We start from the raw sequence: 17,750 nt of genomic DNA on the forward strand, positions 1-17,750 counted from the left end.
TTTAGCATTTTGAGGAACTACTAGACTGTTTTCCAAAGTGCCTACATCATTGTACAGTCCTGCTAGCGGTGTATGAGGGTTCCCAGTTCTCCACCTCCTTGCCAGCACTTGTTATGATTTGTCTTTTTTTATTCTAGCCATCCTAGTGGGTGTGAAGTGGCAACCCCTTGTGGTTTGGATTGGCATTTCCCCGATGCTGGTGTTTGAGCATCTTTTCATGTGTCTGTTGGCCACCTATATGTCTTCTTTGGACAAATGTCTATTCACATCCTTTAGCCATTTTTAAATTGGGTGATTAAAAAAAAATAAATTGGATGATTTGTCTTTTCTTTTTTTTTTTTTTTTAGAGAGTAGGAGGGGGTGGGGGGGAAGGGCAGAGGAAGAGGGAGAGAGAGAATCTCAAAGGGAGAGGGAGAGAGATTCTTAAGCACATTCCATGCCCAGTGCAGAGCCCACGGGACTCGATCTCACAACCCTGAGATCATGACCTGAGCCACAATCAAAGTCGGATGCTTAACTGACCGAACCACCCAGGTGCCCTGATTTGTCTTTTTATTAGTGAGTTGTACATGAATTTGTGCATAATTGCAGATTTGCATGTATTTTCTCCATTCTGTAGTTTGTCATTTCATTTTCATTGGTGTCCTTGGAAGTGCAAACGTTTTTAGTTTTGATGAAGTCCAGTTTATTTTTAAAATTTTTCTTGCTTATGTTTTTGGCCTTATATTTAAGAAACTGTTGCCTAATCCAGGGTCACAAAGATTTATACCCATGCTTTCTTCTAAGAGTTTTTTACTTTTAGGTCTTTGATCCTTTCTGAGTTAATTTTGTATTTGGTGTGAGGCAGGAGCTCATATTTATTCTTTTGCACACGGGTATCCAGTTGTCTTAGCACTGTTAGACTGTTCTTCCTCATTGTGTTCTCGTGGAGTTGTGTCTGTGTCTGAGCTTCAGACAATGGAATCATGCAGTTCTATGCATCTGCTCTCTTTAGCTTCACACTGTATCCTTGAGATTAATCAGTGTTGTGCGTAGCCTCAATTCGTTCTTCTGATGTGTGGTGTTCCATTGCACGAGGACTGCAGATTTTTAACCATTCTCCCATTAGTGTGCATTGGGTTGTTACCGGCTTATGATGGCTTGGCTAAAGCTGCTATCAACATTCTTGTATCTTTTTGGTAGACATAGCTGGGTCGTCAGGATACACATATGTCAGCTTAGGAGATACATGGATGGGGGAACAGAAGGGTGATAAATAATCCGTTTAGAGGAGCATGAAAGAATTGTTTACTTTGGTTCCAGATTTTAAAGAATTTGAACGATACACTTCCTTTAACCAAACTGATACTGGCTACCACCAACTGTTGGTTCCACAGAAGGTGTACTAATCACGAAAGCAGAAGCAGCTATGGTTTTACTGTGTGGAACAAAAACCAGACTGCTCTGAATTTGCAGCAGGGGCACCCACAGAAAATCCGATCACACACGGCCGACTGGATGCCTGAACAATAAGAAAAATAAGTGCAGTTAGTTTTTCCTCTCCTTTTAAAATTGGACATTTTTAATGTTATAAGAAATATGAATACGTATGTGAGAAACAAAATGAGAATTAAAATACCACCCATTTATATGAACGTGGACTTCGTGTTTTCTTAGTTTACTTATCTGTCAAAAGCAGGTCATAATCTGTCTTGCAGGTTTGAGAGATTGTTTTGTGACATCTCTGACCCATATGTAGATGTTCAGAAAGTGGTAGCTTCTATTAGCAATGGGGTGGATTTAATATTTTATCAAATATTCAGGGTGGGAGAAAGAGTAAAAGACAAATGTAAAGTATTCAGCCGGGTTCCTACCTTCTCATCCCTCTTAAGTAGGACCGTGGCATAAATTTGAATGAATTGTAACGGAAGGTTGGTGGATATTATTTGGTTTCTGAAAGTTCCCCTAAATTACTGATTACTGAAATTCAGTCACCTTTTTTTTTCATGTGTTGATTTGCTGGTGGAGGCTTTGTAGACTTCCCACCTTCTGATTTTACACCCCCCCGCCCCACCACCGGCTCCCTTCTCCAGGGCAGGCTCCGACCTGAGAGTCGGAACCAGGGGAAGCAGGTTAGGACTCACTTTGCTCTAGGACTCCAGTCTCAGTCACACAGAGGTGTTGTGAACACGCCCCATTCTGTGAGGAAGAGATGCAGACGGTCCCTGGCCTTGCTGTTGTCATGCCCTGCTTCCTGCCCCACTGGTCACACAGCCCAGCTGTAAGTGTACCGGAGGCATTTCGGGTCTGTTCAGGATGGCTCTGGCTTTGTGCTGGGCAGGGGGGAGGAGGCCATCCTTGACTTTCCATCCTGCCGCGGGAGATGGGTTCCCACGGTCCTCCTCCTTTGTGTGTGTGTGTGGAGGGGGTGCTGAGCACTCCCAGGGTGGCCCCGTCTTGGTGCTGGGTGTGCAGGCTCTTCACCAGCTGACCTGAGGGCACCCTCTATAGCCAGAGAACACCCAGCACCGTGCACTGGCGGCCTGCTTTTTGTCTTTAACTAAATAGAATGCTAAAGGTAAATTTCGTCTGTCGCTGAGATTCCTGGGTTAACACAGTAAGACTTGGAATTACAAAACTGTCTCTAGAGCGGCTGTGATACTGTATTGCTGGACTAAAAGGCCACACTCTGATTGCAGGTGCTCTTGAGCATCTCGGTTTGGCACAGTATGGAATCTGTGTATTATCCAAATATGTGTATATTTTCCCAGCAGTTGACTCAATAAAGCAGCGTGTGTGTTCATAAATATATTTTATCAAAATTAAAGTTTTTTACTCAAGATTCAGTAGAGAAGGATCAGGAAAAACTAAAGAAAAACCAGTGAGTAAAATCATTAATTTCTACCCAAAAAACCCAAAACAAAATACAAAGAGCTGGTGCGGGTACGTGTGGTCGGAGCCTGGTGCAGGCGAGCAGGCCCATCCCAGGAGACACCACTGAGGCACCGGGCAGAGCCCTAGAAATACCGAGCATCCTTAACATTCACTGTAAGGAAACGCTGTATTCTGTGGATTGCTTACTGAAGCTTGGGACTGAATTTATAAGCCTAGAATTAGGGTTTACTGTTAGCATCTAAACCAGTGAAAATGAACTTTTTCCTTATAACATCTGTGATGTCCGTCATACAGACGTCTTCCCATCCCCATCCCCGAGCTTGATGAGGTTAGTTGATCAGCGTGATGTGAGCTTGGTTTTGGAATGGATCACCTTTAACCTCTATTCCAAGATGAATGGTTTTTGTTTTTGTGTTTACAGAACATTTGGTGAAAATGACTTCAAGCCTCTAATCGATGCATTTTTTGTTTAGCAGCAGAACTCTTCAGAGTGATGTGTTCTCCCTGTGTTCACTGCCTCTTCTCCCGTTCTCAGACTCACTCGAATCCGACTTTTGTCCCTCACTACTCCTCGAAAGCTGCTGCTGTGTCAGGGCCACCTGTGGGCTCTCCGTGGCAAAAACCAGGGGCTAATCCTCAGCCTCCACTGCCTTCTGGACGGAAGTCCCGGTTCTTGCGCATCGTGCTGGTTACCCCTCCAGACTCCTGGCTTCTCTTCCCCTCAGCCTCCCGGTAGCCAGAGGGCCAACCCTTGGTCCCCTCCTCTGTCTCTGCTGAATGCCCGGGGATCTCATCCACGCCGTGACTGTGACGCCAGCAGTGGACTGAGGACCCACACTCCCAGCCAGAGCCCGGGCTCAGGCTCCAGCCACCTCCCTGGCCACCCACGGTCTGCTCCACGCACTCACTGACGACTCCGTCCTCCCAGGCGCGTAGGCCAGCACCTGGGGTAATTCTCACACGGCACATGCAGGCCTGCAGGAGATCCTGTGTGCTCCACCTTCAGACTACAGTCAGAACCTGACCCCACCACGTTGACGGCTCTGTCCAGACCACTGCCCTGTAGAAACAACTCTCCTCCCTTACTCTACAACATTGCCGGTTTCCCTGCTTCTTTCCTTTTATCTAAAGATTGAATGTCTTCTGTATAACTGATTTGTTCCTCACATGTATGAGGAAGGTAGGGATTTTTGTTCACAGATCTACCCATACTGCCTAGGATAGTTCCTGGCAAACAACAGATGCTTATTAAGTATTTGTTTACTTGATTCTGATCAGGGACTATAAGCATTTTCATACAATATTGTAGTTTATGAAATGCTTTTTTTTTTTTTTAAAGATTTTATTTATTAGAGAGAGAGACAGAGATAACAACAGAGATAGAGCACGAGTGGGGAGGAGAGGGAAAAGCAGGTTCCCCATTGAACAGGGAGCCCGACAGAGGACTCGATCCCAGGTCCCCGGGACCATGACCTAAGCCGAAGGCAGATGCTTGACCGACTGAGCCACCTGGGCGCCCCTCGAAATGCTTTCGTGGACTGTCTCACGTAATCATTTATTCAGTCTGCATAACTTCCCCAGGTACAGAATCCTGGGGTCCTCGCTGTGGCCTTCCAGGTGAGAGAAGGGTGCTAGCTAGGTGTGTGTTCACGTTGGCCAGTCCCACCTGCTCAGCCCCGCGTGGAACTGACACGGCGCCTGTGCCTGGCTTCCTCCTCTCAGATGGAGAGCAAGCGTCCCCTGCTCCGTGCTTCTGCTCACACTGCTCTTGCTTACAGGTCTTGTGTTCGACACAGAAGCAGGACTTCAAGGTTGGTTTAGCTTTTACTCCCTTTCCCTTCTACCTCCCTCCTCCACATCCCTCTTCAAAGAAACTATTGTAATGTTCCCTCTCTTGGACCCCCCACAGCTGGTTTCTTTTCTCTTCCACCCATACAGCTTGTTCCTTAAAATTCTTTGTAGCGCTCACCTTGCTTGTCCATGTGCTGTGTTCAGTGTGTTCCTGTCCCTGCTCTCTGCTAAACCAAGAGGACCCTGGATCTCAGGGTGGCCTCCCCTAGGGGTTCCCAGTCAGGCTTTCCTTAGTACATAGGATTTGGATTCAGTTTGGACCTGAGGCCTGTGTTCCTCGCATCTGGCAGGGCGTGTCTGAGATGGGTAAGAAGCAGGCCCTTCCCCAGGACTGAGCAGTCCAGGACAGAGGTGATGCTCTTCATGACAAAGGTGCCTGTGAGCAGCTGCGGTCCAGATAGACGTGGTGGGGGACTGGCAGCCAGCCTCAGCTTCCTTCTGCGCATGTCGCTGGGCTTTTTGAATTCACCTTTCTGGGGAGTAACTCCAGATGTTAAAGCAAAATATCTTCAGACCTGGGCACCTGGGTGGCTCAGTTGGTTAAGCGACTGCCTTCGGCTCAGGTCATGATCCTGGAGTCCCAGGATCGAGTCCCACGTCGGGCTCCCTGCTCGGCAGGGAGCCTGCTTCTCCCTCTGACCCTCCCCCCTCTCATGTGCTCTATCTCTCTCATTCTCTCTGTCTCAAATAAATAAATAAAATCTTTAAAAAAAAAAAAATATCTTCAGACCTGTGGCATTTGAAGAGCAGTACAGATGAAGGAAGGGTGTAGAGGACTTACGGTTTGAAGAAAAACCACGAAGATGGTTGAAAGATCCTGGGGAGTTGAACAGTGCTGAAGGGGATGAGGAGCTGTGCTTGCTCCTGGCGAGAAGGAGAAGCAATTTACCAAATCTTTTCACTCCATGATTGGGTGGTTCTTCATCCACAAACACATCAGTGAAAAACAGACAAGTTGCTGCATTAAATTTTGATTTTTCTGACTTAAACTTTGGGGTGGAGGATTTTAGAGGTTAACAGAAACCTGAAACATTTCTTTGTCTCTCCGCCTCCGTGAGCGTTAATCCCAGAGCGAGGAGGTCACTTAGAGAGCCCCTTAGGGAGGGTGTGTGAAGGGCCCTCCTGACCAGGCCTCCACTCCATTATCTACGACTGCCGAAAGGCGAGACAGCCACCCCACCAGGACTCAGGAACCTGACCCCAGGGCCCTGAAAAGACACGGACTGTGGACATCACATCCGCCTTGGGTTCAAGAAGCTCGGCAGTCGCGGGGGCACAGATCCAGAGTTTCTTTCCTTGTAAAAGGGGACGATGCTACCAACCTCACAGGGTTTCTGGGGGTGGGTGGGCAGCAATAAGGCATTTGGTGCAGACTCTCGGCCTGCCGTTTGTGGCCGCTAGATGCTGTAGGTGGTTTCAGTAGCAGGTTCACCGGAAATGCTCTAAATTAATGGGTGACTGACCTGCATAGACCGGGGCCTGTACCTGAAGCCAGACAAACAAAATAGAGAACTAGAACTCTTACAGTAAACACTGTAGTTACTACAGGAAAATATGCATCTTTCCTTTTTCCCCCCACAACATCGCATCAGCCTTGGGTTCAGATAGGGTAACAGCAGCCCTGGCTGCGCCCTCTGAAGCACATCTTCAGCTCTTGTGCTTTGCCAGCCGTGCACTGGAGGTCTGATGAGCCTTTGAACGAGTTTGCGAGCCGCTCAGTCCCACCTGGCACGTGTCTGTCACAGTTGTCCCTTCATGTTTTACATTTATAAAGAAATTCTTGGGACGCCTGGGTGGCTAGTCGTTAAGCGTCTGACTTCGGCTCAGGTCATGATCCCAGGGTCCTGGGATCGAGCCCCGCATCGGGCTCCCTGCTCGGCGGGAAGCCTGCTTCTCCCTTTCCCTCTGCCGCTCCCCCTGCTTGTGCTCTCGCTCTCTCCCTCTCTCTCTCTCTCTGTCGAATAAATAAAATCTTTTAAAAAAAAAAAAAAAGAAAAATTCTTAAACTGAGTGTCATGGAATAAAAGTAGCCACGCAGGTCAGGTCGAAATGTGAAGGTCACTAAAATGATCCAAGTCCTCCCACTGCTCCCACAGGTCCCCGAGGCGGGCTCGGGGAACGTCAGGGATCAGAGACGGCGTGTTCCCTGGGGGCGGGGGAGAGAAGGGAGGCCGCTGGTGGTTTGGACTTGGCAGGTGAGATCCTCCTCGTCTCCCCAGTTGAGCAGGTCCAGGAGCCACTGGCTGGTGGCAGCCCTGACGTGTGCGTGGGCTTCCCTCCACCCTGCGCAGAACAGACCACCCTCCAGGGCTGTGGAGGCCCTTCCTGTGGCACTTGGTTTATAGGGCTCCTTTGTGGCAACGCTGAGTGCCACCTGGGTGTTACCCGAGGGCGATCCGCCTGGTAGAACGTGTTTGTAGCAGGTACACCTTCCTGGTTGGTAGTTCGCTGGATCCTGGGGTAATTTTGGTGATAGAGCTGGTTTCCTTACTGTTCAGTGTGGCATCTGAGTAACACCCGCCTGCCACCCGGTAGCTGGGGCTGCTATTCAAGGAGGCTGCACTGTGTGCCGGCGCGGGGCGCGTGGATAGAGTGCGACACTCCCAGCCACTTTCTGGGCAAGCACTGTTCTTCTCAGCCGGTGAGGGCATAGCCTTAGAAGAGCCAGGTAGCTCTGCCGGGTTCGCGCAGTGGCCCAGCGGTGTTGGGGTTTAACGTCCAGCCCTGGGGTGGTTGGCCTGGCCGTGAGGACGTGCCGTCTGCTCGGTGATGGAATGGTGAACTCAGGCGAGATTCTCTCCCGCCCCTGCCCCCCGCCCCTGCCCCCCGCCCCCTGCCGTCTGGTAACCAGCACGTGTTCCGTACTGTAGATTTCCCTGTTTCTTAAATTTAGAATGTACACATACGGCATGCTTCCAGTGCCCCGCGGGAGAAGTGGCCCGAACCTGGCTTTCTCCCTGGCGTAGGCGCCGAAGCATCATGAAGTCTTCTCTCGGGCCTTCGGTGCATTTGTGTGACTGGTGTATATGCCTCAGTTGGCTCTGTTTCATGTCGTTCCATTGTATACTCGGGGTTTTTTTTTTAACGTAAACATGTATCTGTGTTCACCTCAGCAGGGAAGTTGGCTTTATAAGAAGACGTGTGTTGTGAAGACCACTCAACTTTGCATAGGCCCTCTGCTTTGACAGAGGAATCCCCAGGACAGTGCCCCAGCAGTCTGGGGGGGAGACTTGCCATCTTGGGAGTCGTAGCCGCCTTTGTTGGGGCTTCAAGCGGGATGTGCCGCCTCAGGTGGAAAAGACAGACACTTGTAAGTGATACACAGCAGTGAGGCAATAGGATTTTGAGCAAGATGGACCAAATGACAGTGATTTGAGAAAAGCAGTCAGTCAGCAATCAGTGGACGTGAAGAGGAAGGAATGCGTGGCTGACCCCGGAGTACATCCTGAAACCAGGTCTGAGGAAGGTTAGCCAAGGTGGGGTGCGCCAGCCTCCATGTGACAGCAGGCTGTCGGAATGAGGCCTTTCCTGGTTTATTGTTGACTCAGTGCAGCCTTCCCACCCTTTCCCCCACCCTCGCTTCTCCAGTTTTCCCTGACTCTGTCTCTCCCTCACTTGCCTTCTGAGTCAGAGCAGTGTGAAAGGGCTCCCCTTTCAGTTCTCTAAGCTCTGAAATTGCGTTAAAATTTAATGTTTGTTCACTTTACAACAGTATAGTTCCTGATTATCAGGCTATGTGGGAAGAGTCCAAATTTAGAGAACTTTATTTGGGAGTTAGTAGGGCTTCTTGGAAGATTCAGAACTGGTGATTTATAACAAGACAGATTTGTGACCGACTCCCTATGAAGGAAAGTGTTCTGTCATCTAACAAAATTAGTTATTAAAACAAATCCTGGGGTGCATGGGTGGCTCAGTCGTTAAGCGTCTGCCTTTGGCTCAGGTCATGATCCCAGGGTCCTGGGATCGAGCCGCGCATCGGGCTCCCTGCTCCGGGGGAAGCCTGCTTCTCCCTCTCCCACTCCCCCTGCTTGTGTTCCCTCTCTCTCTCTTGCTCTCTGACAAATAAATAAATAAAATCTTTAAAAAACAAATCCCATTTGATGTAAGTTAAGCACATTTTTCAAAAACTTTATGAAAGGCGTTAATTTTCTGTAGGTGTATCAGCAGTCTGAACTGTGAGAACAAATTTGAAGCAGTTTGGGAGCTGGAACTCTGAGCTGGTACTTGTAGGAAAGTGTCTGCTTTTCCTGCCGCTCGCTGGATGACAGCCGACTCTCCCTCGGCCCTGCCCTCCAGGTCTCCGTGTGTGCTCGTCGGGCTCAGAGTCATCCCCTGCCCGCTGTTGTGTCCCGTTGTGGCCGCAGTCCTGGTCTGCGCGGTGCCGTCCTGCCGCTTCGCCCCAGCAGACACCAGGTCCCTAGTCCACTGGCATGTTCCTGCCTTCCGCCCTGGGGCTTGCAGTGCCTGCTGGGCTCCTCGTCTGCACGCAGCCAGCCGAGGGGCTGCCGCGAGGACCTCCAGGAGCGGGGCACCGCACCACGGAGCAGGATTGGAGGTCAGGCCCTTGGCCTTTGGGGCGCCTGTTTCTGTGCTAGTAAATGTGATACGTGGGCTAGATAATCTGTAAGACCATTTCCAGTTCCAAATACATGACCAGTGAGTGGCTGAGGCTGGAACAGTGGGAGGCCAGGGCGCATGCTGCGAAGGGACAGAGTGGGACTTCCGGTCTGCCTTCCTGAGGGCAGCTGCCCTGTGACACCGTCCTCTTCCCTCTGACTGTCCCTCCCTGGGCACTCCTTCCAGCCACCCTGATCTTCCTCTCTGGATAAACACTCCAGCGAGGACGGAGGGGGGCATTGGTTTCTCAATTCACAATGATTTTCTGTCTGTTTCAGCCAAGGAGCCTCCCTCCGCCTCCAGTCCTTCCCGGCAAAGCGTTTTCCTGTTTGAAGGGACACTGGACTCCAGGTTTTCCTTACAGTTGGGATCTCCTGTTGGCCAGTGGTTGCCCACGACTGATTGGTTGGTTAATTCTTTGCCTATTCAGGGCAGCAAGAGAAGTTCTATTGGGAACAATCTTGGGTTGTGGAAGAATGAAGAAATTAGGGGAAAAAGAATCTCCTAATAAACATTTAGCTCTCTAAGGGCTAAAGCTTTATTCAGTCTTTTTTGGTGGAAAATATCCCAGGTGGTTAAATGTTTTTACCTTAGGAACTCTGCCCACCCATCCTGTAGGGGAAGTAACCTTTCCTGATGGCGCATCATGACGTCCCTCAGTCAGCTGTGTTTATTGCTTTCCCATCCTTGCGCCAGGGGCTGGGGAGCAGGCATTAGCAGGGGGGAGGTAGCCCAGCCTTCCAGGGCCTTCTAGTCCAGTGGGGAAGATGCCAGTGGGCAGGTACAGCTCCGAGGCCTCCTTCTTAGAGGACTGACAGGCTCCTGACCTGGTCAGTTGGCTGGAGTCGGGGTCACCTTCTGCCTCAGGGATCCCAAGGGTGAGCAGGAGCTGGTAGGGGTGAGAGGGCTATCCCGTGCTGAGGGTTCTACTTAGGAAGACCCAGGGTTGACTGAGGCACAGACCCCAGGTATGGCAGGATCGAGGGGAGCACGGGGGTGAAGCTGGGCGAGGCTGGAGTGGGAGTGGGGGACGCAGGAGGGCCTGCACTGCAGCAAGCTCTCTGAGCATGCACATTCTAGCCAAGAGCCATGGAAAGCTGCGGAGGAATCGTCAGCAGGGATGTGATGTGATTACGCCAGCTCTGCAGAGATGGTGTGGTGGCCATGGGGACTGAAGCGCTGAGAGGCTGGAGAGCGGGCGCGCCGGCACAGGCCGGTGAGCGAGGAGGTGTGCGTCAGAGGGACAGGGACAGGTGGCTTTGTGACTGGCGGGAGGGGCTGGGGTAGCAGGGAGTGGTCTGAGACGTGCACAGGTGCAGCTGCAGGCAAAGGTGTGGGGGGGACTAGACTCCCACGGGGCCCCCGTCAGCCTGGGCCCCGTCGGCCTGGGCCCTGCTGCTCGGTCTGTTCTCAGTGTGGTTTCCTGGTGCTGGCGCATTGGAGGTGCCCAGGGAGTACGTGCTGAGTTGGCACCTTTTAGTGTTTGTTCATGGAATGCGAAGGAGAGGTAACTTCACCCTTCCCAAAATTTCTAACAGTTACGCTTGTCTTACTTCAGAATCCACAAGTTCACTATCACCATGAAAATCAAACATATTAGGGGCGCCTGGGTGGCTCAGTCGTTGGGTGTCTGCCTTCGGCTCAGGTCATGATCCCAGGGTCCTGGGATGGAGCCCTGCGTCGGGCTCCCTGCTCTGCAGGAAGCCTGCTTCTCCCTCTCCCACTCCCCCTGCTTGTGTTCCCTCTCTCGCTGTGTCTCTCTCTGTCAAATGGATGGATAAAATCTTTAAAAAAAAAAAAAAAAAAAATCAAACATTTTAAGTTGTACGGCCGATCTGTTTTCTTCAAGTTACGTAAGATGTCTGTCTTCTACGAGAACCTTAACATAAATGATACTGAAAACGAGTCCCTAATGGAGTTTCCATTGCTGTGGTTTTGCTTTGCATCCTGCGTATTTTGAGAGTGTGACAGGCTGTGTCACACCCCCGTGGATATAATTCATGAAATTTTGCCTGTAACATTCTGTATTCTGAGAGCATCCAGGCTCTAGATGAAGTCAGTAGGTAACATTGGCAGAATGAGAGAAGGTTTAAAAAATGCCAGTGCCCTCCTTCCTCCCAGTGAGCTCCGTCTCCAGTTTCCTGGCCTCGCCGCTCCTCTACCCCCGTGGCAGCTGGTGCTTCTGAAGTGGGGCTTTTGAAAGTATGGAACAGTAGGATTTTACAAGATTGGTCTCTTCGCCGTCTTAGGCTCCGCAGCGGAAACTGTGGAATATTTGGACTCCACTGCTCCGTCATCGCTCCCTCCCCGCCCCAAACCTGCTCATCCTGGGTGTGTCCCCCGTGAGTCGCTGGCATCCGACCACAGCGGTCCCCTTGAGTCTCCTCTGCTTCACCCCACATTGCAGACCACTGCACTTCCGGAGCCTAACCTGGGTGTGGCCTCCTGCTCCTCGTGTCCAGGGCCCGCATCGCTGTCACTGTCACTGTGGGCCTCGAAGCCACCGTTGCTAGCTCTCATGGGGAGGCAGCACCCTCTGCTCGCTCTGCTTCCACTCCTGCCCCCTGCAGCCTGCTTTCCAGATAATGAGAGAGAACCTTTAAAAAGATGTTCAAGAATTTTCTTGAAACATGTTCGAACCCAGAGAAAAGTTGCAAATAACAAACAGTACGCAGAAGTGCCCCCGACGATTTGAGAGTGAGTTGCTCTTCCAAGCCCACGGAAGGGCCACCAGCCCGCTCGCTTTCCCCTCCGTGGCACCCGGGCCCGCACAGAGCCACACGCCACTCCTCCTCGGCCTGGCCATTCAGTTCCCTTCGGTGGGAACATTTCCTCAGTCTCGCCTTGACTTTCATGACCTTAAAATTTTTGAACATTGAAGGCCAGTTACTTTGTAGAATGTTCCTTAATGTAGGTTTACGTCCTGTTTCCTCATGATTAAATTCAGGGTATGTCCAGAAGCGACACTGCCTTTCCTCACTGTGTCCTGCTGGGTGCTGGCACAGTTTCATTTTGTCACATAACTGGTGATGGTGTTCACTCTGGTCGCTTGACTTAGGGAGAAGTGTCTGCCCGACGTCACCGTAAAGCTACTTGCTTCCCTTTGTCATTGAGAATTATTTCGTCTGGATGTGCTTTGAATCTACATAAATATCTCATTTCTCATCAGATTTTTTAAATTTATGAATATCAGTATGGACTTCTGGTTTCCTACCTAATTTATGTAATCTGTGACTATCAGTATTTACTTTGACCAGTATTCTTTGAGCGTGTTTTTCCTTCCTCCCACAAAATGTTCCAGGCCGGGCTCTGGAGTGCCTGAGGAGCCCTGGTTGCTCTGCGGGAGAATGGCCCCGAGAACCCGAGCCGGGCGCTCGACGTGCTTGCTGCTGGGATGTTGCTGCCCCCAGGCCCTGTCCGTGGGTGGAGCGAGGGCTATGTGGATGTATGCTGCTACTTATGTCTGTGTTGTGATGTCTCTGTACATTGAAAATCCTGAGGTCACACTGATGCCTCCGATTCTAATCCAGTACTGCAGGATTCGTGACTTACCCGTAACTCCCTTCTCTGGCGGTGAGGAACCTGACTCCCCTTGTCCTGAATCTGTTTACTTATGTGATCGGTCCTCCTGGATAGAACAGATCTCCCCTCCTGTTCACCCTGTTCTGTTTCCCTGCGGGGACGTCCTCCTGACCCCAGCATCTCCCCGGTTGGGCTCTGACCCCTGCTCTCTGCTGGGCCCTGTCTAAAGGGTGCTAGTAGGAGACTGGAGGGGCAGAGGAGACAGAAGGGACTGGGGTCTTCCTGCCTGCTCCTCTTCCCTTGAGTGACGCCCTTACTAACGCTTCTTCCTTCTGGCCAAAGTGCCTGCTAGCAGTGGGCAGCGGCTCCCAGGTGGGCGTTCTCCCACACTTTCGGAGATCCCAGCTCCCTCCCAGCTCCCTGGCTCCCAGCCCATGGGATGCACCTTTGAGCCTAGAGACCCCAGTACCAGCAGCAGCATCCCACCCTCAGCTCAACAGAGCCCTTTGCCTAGGTGTCAAAAATTCCAGCATCTTCCTTCGGTTCCCCTGATCCACATCTGCTGTCCCCACGATAAGTTCCCTTCCTGCTTTTTAGTTACCTCGTTAACAGTTCTTTATGTCAGATTTTCTTATTCATTAACTGTGTGTTTCTGTCTCTTGACTCTGCCCAGTCCAGATGGCAGAGTCTCCCTGCTTTTGTATTGATACTGATTGAGAGCCCATTTGAAATGTTACTCTTTCTGCTTTTCACCTGTTAAGTCCTGTCTGATCAGTGTGATTTCATGGCCCCTTACATCTGTGTGGTTAGCAGGGTGGTCTGCCGCTGCTGTGTGATTCTCTATTCTGGTTTTAGTTAATGCAGTCTTAATAATTTTTACACACCAGTGTCATATTTTTACTCTGTCCTCAACTCTTGGATATCGTTTCAAGTGTTCATCTCCGTTTCCATGGTTTTTCCCGTTTATCTGACTGGCCCTGATGAACCCATGTCTATCCATTTCAGGAAGATTTGCACAGAACTGTGTACAAGGCAAAAAAAAAAAGCAACAAAATTGCTTCTATCAAAGAGTAGGAGAGGGGCGCCTGGGTGGTTCAGTGGGTTAAGTGCCTTTGGCCCAGGTCATGGTCCCCCTGAGGCCCTCATCCGTCTGTTTCTCCCTCTGCCCCCCAACTCTGTCTCAGTCTTTCTCTCACATAAATAAAATCTTTTTTTTTTAAAAAAAGGAAACTTGATGAGGAAGGTAAATAAGATGATTGATGTGGAAAGAGCAGAGATGGAGTGATGAGGGCATTCCGGGTGGCAGCCTTGCCATGAGGCACTTCCACCCGCCTTGATGTCATTGTTCATGGGCCCCTGAGGTGGGCAGGGAAGGCGTTTTGCCCATTTTATGGGTGAGGAAAGTTAATCACAGAGGACGAAATGACGTCCTAAGATGGACTGCTACCAGCTGGTGCACTTGGGACCTGAGTCTCCCGATTGGAAGCTGGGGCTCTCTCCCCCACACCCCCAGCAGAACTGGACCACTTAAATACGACGCAGAGACAGTTACAGCCAGAGATTAAGATACACACTTCATGCTCCAACAACATGCTCTCAACAACAGATGAATGACAGGTTAACTATTTTTAAAAGCCATTTAGCAAGGGACGCCTGGGTGGCTCAGTCGGTTAAGCGTCTGCCTTCGGCTCAGGTCATGATCCCAAGGTCCTGGGATCGAGTCCCGCATCGGGCTCCCTGCTCCGCGGGGAGCCTGCTTCTCCCTCTGCCTCTGTCTCTCTCTCTCTCTCATGAATAAATAAATAAAATCTTTAAAAAAAAAAAAAAAAGCCATTTAGCAAAAAACAGGATTGAATATCAGATCTTGAAAGAGTTGATAACTTTCTAAACCTTAATAGTAAAATGACGAAGGAAGAATGAATCAATTCAGTTTTATTAGAAATGCTTTTATTAGAAGTAATAATTTCTGTAAGAATAATATGATTAAGATGAAAAGTGGGGACATGATGGAGGTGTGGTGTTTACAGGTAAGCTGTCTCACAAGGAATAAAGCACTTACGCAGTCCGTTGAATGAGATTAAGACGTGACCAGTGAGCAAATGGGATGAGTAGATAATCCGCATAATGGGGGTGTACAGCCGGCTTCACTGGGCCTCAGAGAACTGCCAGTTTCAGAGGCAGGTAGGCACCCACGTACGGCGTTGGGGCGAGGAGCGGTGACTCGGGCCATAGTATGGACGGCAGATTAGGAGCTGCAGAAAACGGTAGTGTCCGTTGGAGAGTCCTGGAATTTCAGCCTAAAAATTATTTTAAAATAGTAAAAAAAGGGGCGCCTGGGTGGCTCAGTCGGTTAAGCGGCTGCCTTCGGCTTGGGTCATGATCCCAGGGTTCTGGGATCGAGCCCCACATCGGGCTCCCTGCTCAGCGGGAGGCCTGCTTCTCCCTCTGCCACTCCCTGCCACTCTGCCTACTCGTGATTCCTCTCTCTCTTTCTGTCAAATAAATAAATAAAATCTTTAAAAAAAAATAGTAAAGAAAGCTTGTGTGCATGAAAATGTTCATTGTGAAGTTACTCACTGTAAGAAGATAGGTGTTTTTTTTTTTAAGATTTTATTAGAGAGAGAGAAAGCACGAGCAGGGGGAGCTGTAGAGGCAGAGGTGAGAAGCAGGCTCCCTGAAGAGCAGGGAGCCCAGTGCGGGGCTTGATCCCAGGACCCTGAGATCAGGACCTGAGCCCAAGGCAGATGCTTAACCGACTGAGCCACCCAGACCTCCCAGGAAGATAATAGTTTTAAAAATTAAATGTTTAGGGGCGCCTGAGTGGCAGCTTAGTTAAGCGTCTGACTTCAGCTCAGGTCGTGATCTCAGGGTCCTGGGATTGAGCCCCGTGTCATCAGGCCCCGTGTTCAGCACTGAGTCTGCATCTGCCTCTCCCTCTGCCCTTCCCCCTCTATGCACAGGCACACTCTTTCTCTCTCAAATAAATAAATAAAATCTTTTTTAAAATAATGAGGGGCGCCTGGGGGGCACAGTCAATTAAATGTCTAACTCTTAGTTTCGACTCAGGTTGTGATCTCAGGGTCGTGGTATTGAGCCCCACATCAGGCTCCATGCTCAGCAGAGTCTGCTTTGGATTCTCTCTCCCTCTGCCCCTCCTGCTCGTGTGTGCGCGCGCGCTATCTCTTTCTCAAATAAATCTTTCTTCTTCTTCTTTTTTAAAATATTTATTTATTTGACAGAGAGAGTGAGAGCAGGAACACGAGCAGGGGCAGTCGGAGAGGGAGAAGCAAGCTTCCCACGGAGTAGGGAGCCCGATGGTGGGGCTCGATCCCAGGACCCTGGTATCATGACCTGAGCCGAAGGCAGACGCTTAACGACTGAGCCACCCAGGCGCCCCAAATAAATCTTTCTTTTAACAAAAAAGAAATGTTTAACCTATCTGTTCAACAGACACACCATTTACAGTGGTTGGTGTGTCAACTTAGTGAAATAGTATGCATCTGTTAAAATGATAGTTGAGTACAGAGACATGAAATGTCTAAGAAAATAAAAGAATACAGAAAATACGAAACATTGACTGTCTACGAGCAAGGTGGAACAGGAACACGGACAAGTTAAATTGACTCTTGGCACGATTCTGGGTGGAATTTTCTTTGACTTGCATGACTGGTTTGTACATTTACAACAGTGGCTACCACCTTTCGTGAGTCGTTGGGGTATTTGTGGAAGGGTCCAGAACGTTGCATTGTACCCCTGCCAGAGCGGGCGTTTCTACGGCGTGCACTTGACTGTGCTTAGTGGTGGAGTTTGTTCGTAGCTGGTCAGTGTGCTTTCCTTTCTGCATCTCTCTCTTCCAGTGGTAAAATAGAACAGATCAGATTTGTTGGGATTGTTTTTCTTCATTGTAGAAGGAACGGTACCATGCGGTTCCCCGAAAAAAACCAAGAGAGGTTGAGGTTTTCGGTGGCTGTTTGAAGTACATATTTCCATTAGGCATTCTGGGAATGGTTATTTGGGTTGATATTTGACAGAAAGAAAGATGAGCCATAGATGACCTTTCAAGTTGTAGCTCAAGGGTTTTCTTTAGCCTGGCCTTTTTTTTTTTTTTTTAAATCAGGCCCTATGTGTTCTGTTCCCTAATCTCTGTGCCGATGGGCACTTACACTCATAGTGGTAGCAGTTCCCCAATGGAAATGTTTTGCGAAACTAGTAGTGGAGAATTTAAAAAAGAATGTAGAATACAGGTTAGCATCAAATGGGGATTTAGGCCTGGAGGTGAAAATAAGAACAGGTGTGAGGTGTAAGAGATGTGATTAAATGGAAGTCAGACCAAGGGCGGGACAGGTGGTGGTGGGGAGTGAGCCTCCTGAGGAGGTGAACCACAGGACGTCTGTCCGGGCGCTGCCACTTGCTCTGCTCCTGGCAGGGAACTTACCCGCACTCTCTGGAGTGCCGTCCACGACCTGGGGGCGGCTCAACACCACTGAGACATCTTCCTGTCACAGTTCTGGAGGCCAGAAGTCCAAAGTCAGGGTGTGAGCAGGGCCGTGCCCCCTTTGGGGGCTCCAGGGAAGACTCCCGTGTCTTCCAGCTTCTGGCGGAGGTGGCGTTCCTTGGCTTGTGACCAAATTGCTCCAGTCTGTGCCTCCATCCTCATGTAGCTTTTCTCCCTCTGTGTCCAAATTCCCTCTTTTTTTTTTTTTTTTAAAGATTTTATTTATTTATTTGAGACAGAGAGAATGAGAGACAGAGAGCATGAGAGGGAGGAGGGTCAGAGGGAGAAGCAGACTCCCTGCCGAGCAGGGAGCCCGATGCGGGACTCGATCCCGGGACTCCAGGATCATGACCTGAGCCGAAGGCAGTCGCTTAACCAACTGAGCCACCCA

At 49.9% G+C, this 17,750-nt stretch overlaps 1 protein-coding gene across 2 annotated transcripts in view; it reads left to right on the forward strand.

Moving 5' to 3' along the window:
* CDC42BPB (CDC42 binding protein kinase beta) overlaps nucleotides 1–17,750 on the forward strand; it is an 86,464-nt gene that overhangs the window by 20,150 nt on the left and 48,564 nt on the right. The gene's annotated exons all lie outside the window — the stretch shown is intronic.

This window comes from Leptonychotes weddellii, chromosome 9 (assembly GCF_054177405.1).
Source record: "Leptonychotes weddellii isolate Sample4059 chromosome 9, ASM5417740v2, whole genome shotgun sequence".
Taxonomy (NCBI): Eukaryota; Metazoa; Chordata; class Mammalia; order Carnivora; family Phocidae; genus Leptonychotes; species Leptonychotes weddellii.